A 7,217-nucleotide genomic window follows, 5' to 3' on the forward strand; every position below is an offset into this window, starting at 1 on the left:
TTTGCGGTACGCGGGCCTCTCACTGCTGTGGCCTCTCCCGTTGTGGAGCACAGGCTCCGGACACGCAGGCCCAACAGCCATGGTTCACGGGCCCAGCCGCTCCGCGGCATGTGGGATCCTCCCGGACCCGGGCACGAACCTGTGTCCCCTGCATCGGCAGGCGGACTCTCAACCACTGCGCCACCAGGGAAGCCCCTTAATAAAAGTTTAATGGGGAAAAGTTTCAATATACAAGATTTGATTCATATTGTATTTTTCATTTGATTTGATTGATTGCAATTTTTAAAAATTGATGCCCACTCATTCTTCAGGGTAAGTTCTTTCTTCACAATAAGCTCCTGAATAACTATCCCCATGACTGAAAAGAGGGAAAACTCTTTAAAAATATTTTCCATATGTTTGTAGAGGGGGAAGAATTCTCAAAATACAATAGGTGATTCACTTTACATGTGAGGGCTGGTGTTATTATTTTAAAAATCCATTTCCTGGGAGTTCCCTGGTGGTCCAGTGGTTAGGACTCGGTGCTTTCACTGTTGTGGCCCAGGTTCAATCCCTAGTTGGGGAACTAAGGTCCTGCAAACCACGAGGCACGGCCAGAAAAAAAAATCCATTTCCTGTGCAGTATTATCCTGCGGTATTTGGTTTCCTATGGGCCGTCCCAACGACGTTTGCATCTTCCCCATCTTCCATGTTTGCTTGGAGTGGAGGTGCAACGTGCGGGGTGGAGGTGTGGGGCTATGGTGGCGGATGAACCAGACTAGGATCTCAGTCCTGCCACATGGGCAGTTTTCACAGTGCTGAGCCACAATTTTCTCTTTAAAACTGGAATGATTACATCTCCTTCCAGGACTGTTGGAAGATCCTAAAGGGCACAAAGAAGAGTGAGACCCCAAGGGAGGTCAGCACAAGAGAAGTAGGAGGGAATAAGTCTAGAAAATGTAACGTCCAAAACAATTTTAAAGGAAGACTGTCTGTTCATTTTTGTATGTATGGTTGTATTCTTTGTGTTAAGCCCTGTGCTGGATGCTGAGGAACAGACAGGAGCCCTCCTCTCAGGGGGTTTAGAGTCTAGTTTTAGAGATGGACAGAATGGTCCAAAGGAATTGTGAAGTTAGTGGGCGGTAGTTTTAAAAACACACACATAAGAAGAATTCAGTGAGTGCAAGTAATGCTGCATAGAAATAACAAAATACAGGGATGATTGAGCCAGGTTTGCAGGTAACCTACAGAGGCCTAGGCTTGCAGAACTTCTCCTCCAGGACTTCTAGCGCCTGCCATATTCCAAGCATCTGCTGCCACGTCTGGCCCGCAAGAGCATCCATCAGTGTGTTGAATAATAAACAGTAACGAAGATTTGAGCACTTAATATATATGCAGGTACTCTGTGTTCTAAGCGCTTTACGTAGACTGACTTACTGAATTCTCAGAATGAGCTTAGTCCCATTACACAAGTGCCTGAAGTCATGCAACTAGCAAGGGCAGAAGGGGTGGAGGGTGGGGCTTTTGTACTGCAAGTCTGACCAGTACTGGAAGACCAGGCTACGGTCTTTTTTTTAAAAGATTTTTTTTTTTTTTTTTGTGGACCATTTTAAAAGTCATTTTAAAGAATTTGTTACAACATCGCTTGTGTTTTATGTTTTGTTTTTTTGGCAGCGAGGCATGTGGGATCTTAGCTCCCTGACCAGGGATTGAACCTGCGCCCCCTGCATTGGAAGGCGAAGTCTTAATCACTGGACCGCCAGGGAAGTCTCCAGGCTACAGTCTTAAGAGCTATCCTATTGCCTCGGTATTCTCTTTGTCTTAGATATTCACCATCTTTTTTTTTGCAGTACGCGGGCCTCTCACTGTTGTGGCCTCTCCCGTTGCAGAGCACAGGCTCCGGACGCGCAGGCTCAGCGGCCATGGCTCACGGGCCCAGCCGCTCCGCGGCATGTGGGATCTTCCCAGACCCGGGCACGAACCCGTGTCCCCTGCATCGGCAGGCGGACTCTCAACCACTGCGCCACCAGGGAAGCCCGATATTCATCATCTTGTTTGTTAATTGACTCTGATTTGTAACTTCACTTTGTGTGCCTCTGGTTAATTCCTTTGTTCACTTCAGCTCCCGTGAATCATTTTTACCTCATTTGTGCTTTCATAGACAATTTACCCTGCTATACCGTTGGGCTGTATTGCTTCTGTGAGACCACGTACTAGCTCTCCAGGCAAAGTAGAAGAACTTTCATAGTCCAAAAGTCCCTGTAACTTCTGCTGCAAGTACAGCAGATGGAAATGGAAGCTTATGGCTAAGTGTTTTTTTTCTTTTTTTGGAGAATGTGCATGAAACTAATGATATTCATTTCTTTGATCTTTATTCCTTTACTAACTCTCTGAATTTCAAAACAGGATAGTTTGCTAAAAAATAACCTTTTTTTTTTCTTTTTTGCTCCTTTGAATTATCAAGTGAGTTCTACTTACTTCAGTCTTTGATATGATTTTGACAGTTAATTTGGGCTTCTTTGTCTTTCTTATTAACCACATCCCCTTCCAAACAACTTTATGTCATGGATTTTTTTTGACCAACTAGTTATGGAAAGTCAGGCTAGAAAAACTCACTTGGGACTTGAGCCAAAACCAACAGAAAACTTTTTCACCACTATACATCTCTTTTTCTCATTTTTTTGTACATGGTTGTTCAGTTTTTGTTCTAAACTATTACTTTTCATTGGGTACATTTTTTTTAAAAACTGGCATCTTTTCTTTTTCTGTCCTTTTTAAGACCATCTTGTCCTCTTTCACCAGAAGGCTGGGATGGGGGAGGATGTATCTACGGGTGAAGACATCCGAGAATTGCATGCTGACTGACGATAGCAGCTATGGTCACGAGCAGCTGTAAACTGTACTTTGTCAAAATTACCAGATGGGAGAGAATCCAGGCCCTCTTCCTGCTCTCTTAGAGCTGGCTGTTTAGAAGGATGTTTTTATGAATAATTTCCCTTTTACCATGAAGCCCATTCCCACAGAGCTGGTACACAGCAAGCACCACAATGAAGGGAGACAGCCTTACGACTGAAAGGCACAGGTGTCAGGGTTTTAATCCCAGCTCTGTGCCTAATTTGCTATCTAGGTCAAGACGGCGGGATGACTCATCACTCATTTCGGCACACAGTCGTCCCTCTGTATCCACGGGGCGTTGGTTCCAGGAGCCCCTGGAAGATACCAAATACGTGGATGCTCAAGTCCCTTATATAAAGTGGTGTAGTTCGGTGAATACAGTCGGTCCTCTGTACCTGCGAGTTTTGAATCTGTAGATTCAACCAACCTGCAGATAGAGAACACAGACTTACTTTATTTTTGATACTAATACCTGAATGTCCGTTGAGCTGTAATCACACAGACCTGTTGCAAGATGACGGCATTACTATTTTTCTATTGACTCATTCACCATGTGGTAAGGGCACTGAGAAGGAACAAGAGATAGGAAATAACGTTTATTTATTTTTTTCCCCATATACCAGGTGCTGTGCTAGTTTTCACATGAGCTGTCTGGTCTGAGTTCTTGCCACAGTGCTGCAAATGACTAGTGTGGAAGCTCAGATCAGTCCCTTCGGAGTCTACTTCCTCTTCTGTAAAGTGAGGGTGTTAGAATTGATGATTTCAACAAACCTCTCCAACTGGAACGTTCTGTGGATTTACTAATTCTCTTGCTCCGGTCACTTACAATTATATGCTTCTTTTGTTGTTATTGTTGCTGTTAGGCTTGATTCTATTAGGGTCTCCAAATGGATCTGTAGAATTTACTTGGAATTTCTAGTTGGGGAAACAACTCACTCAGTATACTTGATAGAACAGGCTTCCACTTTCTAGAAATGCTTCCCTCTTTGAACATAATAAGAATGAAATATGGAGGAAAGTGACACCAAGCATGGCCAGCCGGTTCATCCTGGGGTGAGAGCATTGGGGTGACAAGAGTCAAGGAGAATTCCCATTCATATCCATTATTATTATTATCATTATTACCATTACTGTTATAATTGTCATCATCATCATCAAAGATCTCACTACTGACCTGATCAGTTTTGCTTTAAATTGGCGATGTAAACCTCACCTTGGCATCTCCAGACAGTGCTACTATGTTTCTTCAGTACGTTCACTTTTCCACTCCCCTTTGAATATTTTCATATCTTTCTTCTTGTCACACCTTCTACACACTCTTTATTTTCTTACTCTTAGCTTACCATCTCACCTCAAATTTGATTTAGAAAAAAGGAAGCATCTCTGGCCTCCAGGGACCACTGCTTTGCCAAATCCAATGGAAACATTTCTGTCCTCAGTTTATGTAACCTCCCAGCAGCACTCGACAAGGTCAACCACGGCCTTCTGCTTGAGAAACTCTCCCGTTTCTTGATTTCCTCAGAACTCCTCTTTTGGTCCCTCAGTGTGATGTGTAGCTGTTGGGTTCCCTAGGGCTCTGTGCCTAAAGGTTCCTAAAGATCCCAAGGGTTGCTGTGACCCTTTTTTTTTTTTCATTTTGTTCTCTATTTAGGTGATGTTTCCAGTTTTAGTTATCTTGTCTTTGATACCTACTCGTAACTGATGATTCCAGAACCTATTTTTTGAAGCCTCAAACTCATTTATCTCGTTGCCTAATTTCCATGTCCCTCTTGATGATTTATGGACATCACATAATTACTATGTCAAACTCTGAGCTCTTAGTTCTTCCCCTTCTTATGTTCATCATATAGTAAATGACACCATCACCCACTCAGGTACTCAAGCCGGAAGTTGTTCTTGATTCCTCCCTTTTCCTCACCACTGCCCTTCACCCACCCGTATATCTAATCCATCAGCCAGTTCCATTAATTCAATCTTCAAAAAAAATCATAAACCTACTCTCTCCTCTCCATCTCCCCTGTAACCACCTTGGTCCGGGCTACGACCCTCCCAGCAAGATGACTATAGTAGTCTCCGAACTGAACTAAGGCTTCCCTCCTTCATGGGAGTCAACACAGCATTTCAAGTGAATTTTAAATGTAAATCTGATTGGGTCACCCCCCCCCCCCATTGAATGATTCCATGACTTACGTGAGCTATCCCTGCCCTTTCCTCAGGCTGGTACCCTCCTCTCATCACCTCAGCCGCACTAGTTTTCTTTTCTTTTTGGCCGTACCATGTGGCTTGCGGAACCTTAGTTCCCCAACCAGGGATCAAACCCAGGCTCTTGGCCGTGAAAGTGCGCAGTCCTAACCACTGGACCACCAGGGAATTACCCTAGTTTTCTTTTAGATCCTCAAATGGGGCAAAAAAAAGTCCCAGTGCTTTTGCACATGTCTAGAATGCTCTTTTCCTCACTGTTCACAGAGCCACTGCTTCTTCCTTTACTTTTTGTTTTTAATTGAAATATAGTTGGTTTACAATGTAGTGCCAGTCTCTGCTGCACAGCAAAGTGACCCAGTTATACACATAGAGACATTCTTTTTTTAATATTCTTTTCCATTATGGTTTACTACAGGATATTGAATATAGTTCCCTGTGATATACAGTAGGACCTTGTTGTGTGTACATCCTATATATCTATAAAAGAGAAACAGAATCACAGACATAGAGAACAGACTTGTGGTTGCCAAGGGGAAGGGGGGTGGGGGAGAGAACTTGTGGGATTAGCAGATGTAAACTATTCTTCCTGTACTTCTGTTTTTTAATGATTTTTTTAAACATAAATTTATTTATTTACATTCATTTTTGGTTGCGCTGGGTCTTCGTTGCGGTGAGCAGGGTCTACTCTTCGCTGCAGTGCATGGGCTTCTCATTGTGGTGGCTTGTCTTGTTGCAGAGCACGGGCTCTAGACGTGCAGGCTTCAGTAGTTGTGGCACGTGGGCTCAGTAGTTGTGGCTCATGGGCTCTAGGTGCGTGGGCTCAGTAGTTGTGGCTCACGGGCTCTAGGCGTGTGGACTTCAGTAGTTGTGGCACACGGGCTTAGTTGCTCCACAGCATGTGGGATCTTCCTGGACCAGGGCTCGAACCTGTGTCCCCTGCAGTGGCAGGCGGATTCTAAACCACTGCACCACCAGGGAAGTCCTCTTCCTTTACTTTTTTTTTTTTTTTATCTCTTCCTTTACTTTTAAACATCATTTTCTCAGAGATATTTCCCCTGACCACACTTCCCGGAAAAAAATCCCCCTTCAACTATTATCTTTCTCAACACTTGGGGGGAAAATAAAATGTGTAGAAGGGAAACCATGAATCCTCACCATATTGCATATATGTGGGCTTTATCCTTTTGTAAAGAACTATAAACACTGTTTGACTAGGTAAGATTTTGTGATCTGTAATGTGACACGCATTTGCTCAAAAGCCACTATTCCAAACACATAATTCTGATCCTCACAGAGCATAGCTTACCAGCCTTTCCAATCCCCTTGCCACCAGCTGTGCCACAGTGATAAAGATTGAGTTTATTGAAATATTCTACAATTGGCAATTGTCATATGCTATACAGTTGCTTTGGAGTCTGGTTCTCAGTGATCCTTTGCTTTGGAGGAGCCCCGTCCCTTGTTCAGAATGAGCATGAATTCTATGCAGAAGATTGTCTCCCTATAGGACTTTGTGGCTGATAAGCTCAATTTTCTAGGTGATGTTCACTGATGCTTTTAGGAGCATGAATATGCTTAGACACCAGAAAACAGGACAGAAATGATTCCTTCCTTCAGTGACAAAAGATAAGGATGAGATAATTGTATGTATATATATATTTTCATCAGAGGAAATGTAGGAAAAGATAATTTATTTACCTTGGACAATATTTTCTACAGGGCTATGTATTTCTTTCCTAAATACTAGAAATAAGTGTCATGAAAGCAGAGACCCTATCTATATTCCTAAAGTGTAGAAAGAGCTGGCATATAGTAGATTCTCAATAAAATATATGGAAGGAAAGAAGGAAGGAGGAACAGATAAGCTAATTAATCAGTGCAACCCTAGTAACAAGAAATGCTACTTCAGCTAAGCATTTAAATTTGATAATAGAATATTCTTATCCATAAGACAGAGCAACATATCCTCTGACCTGAACTTTAGGTATGGAATTTTCTCTAAGGTCTAGATTGAAATGCAGTCCTAGTCCTTTGAAGACATTTATTTCACATTTGTATTGCCCCTATTCTAGAAAAACAATTGGTATCGATTTACAAAATCAAATATAATAGAAAGTAGGCCAATTAGAAGTAAAAAAGTAAAC

This window comes from Aethalodelphis obliquidens, unplaced genomic scaffold, assembly GCF_003676395.1.
Source record: "Aethalodelphis obliquidens isolate GAN/ISIS:26980383/991018 unplaced genomic scaffold, ASM367639v1 scaffold17, whole genome shotgun sequence".
NCBI lineage: Eukaryota > Metazoa > Chordata > Mammalia > Artiodactyla > Delphinidae > Aethalodelphis > Aethalodelphis obliquidens.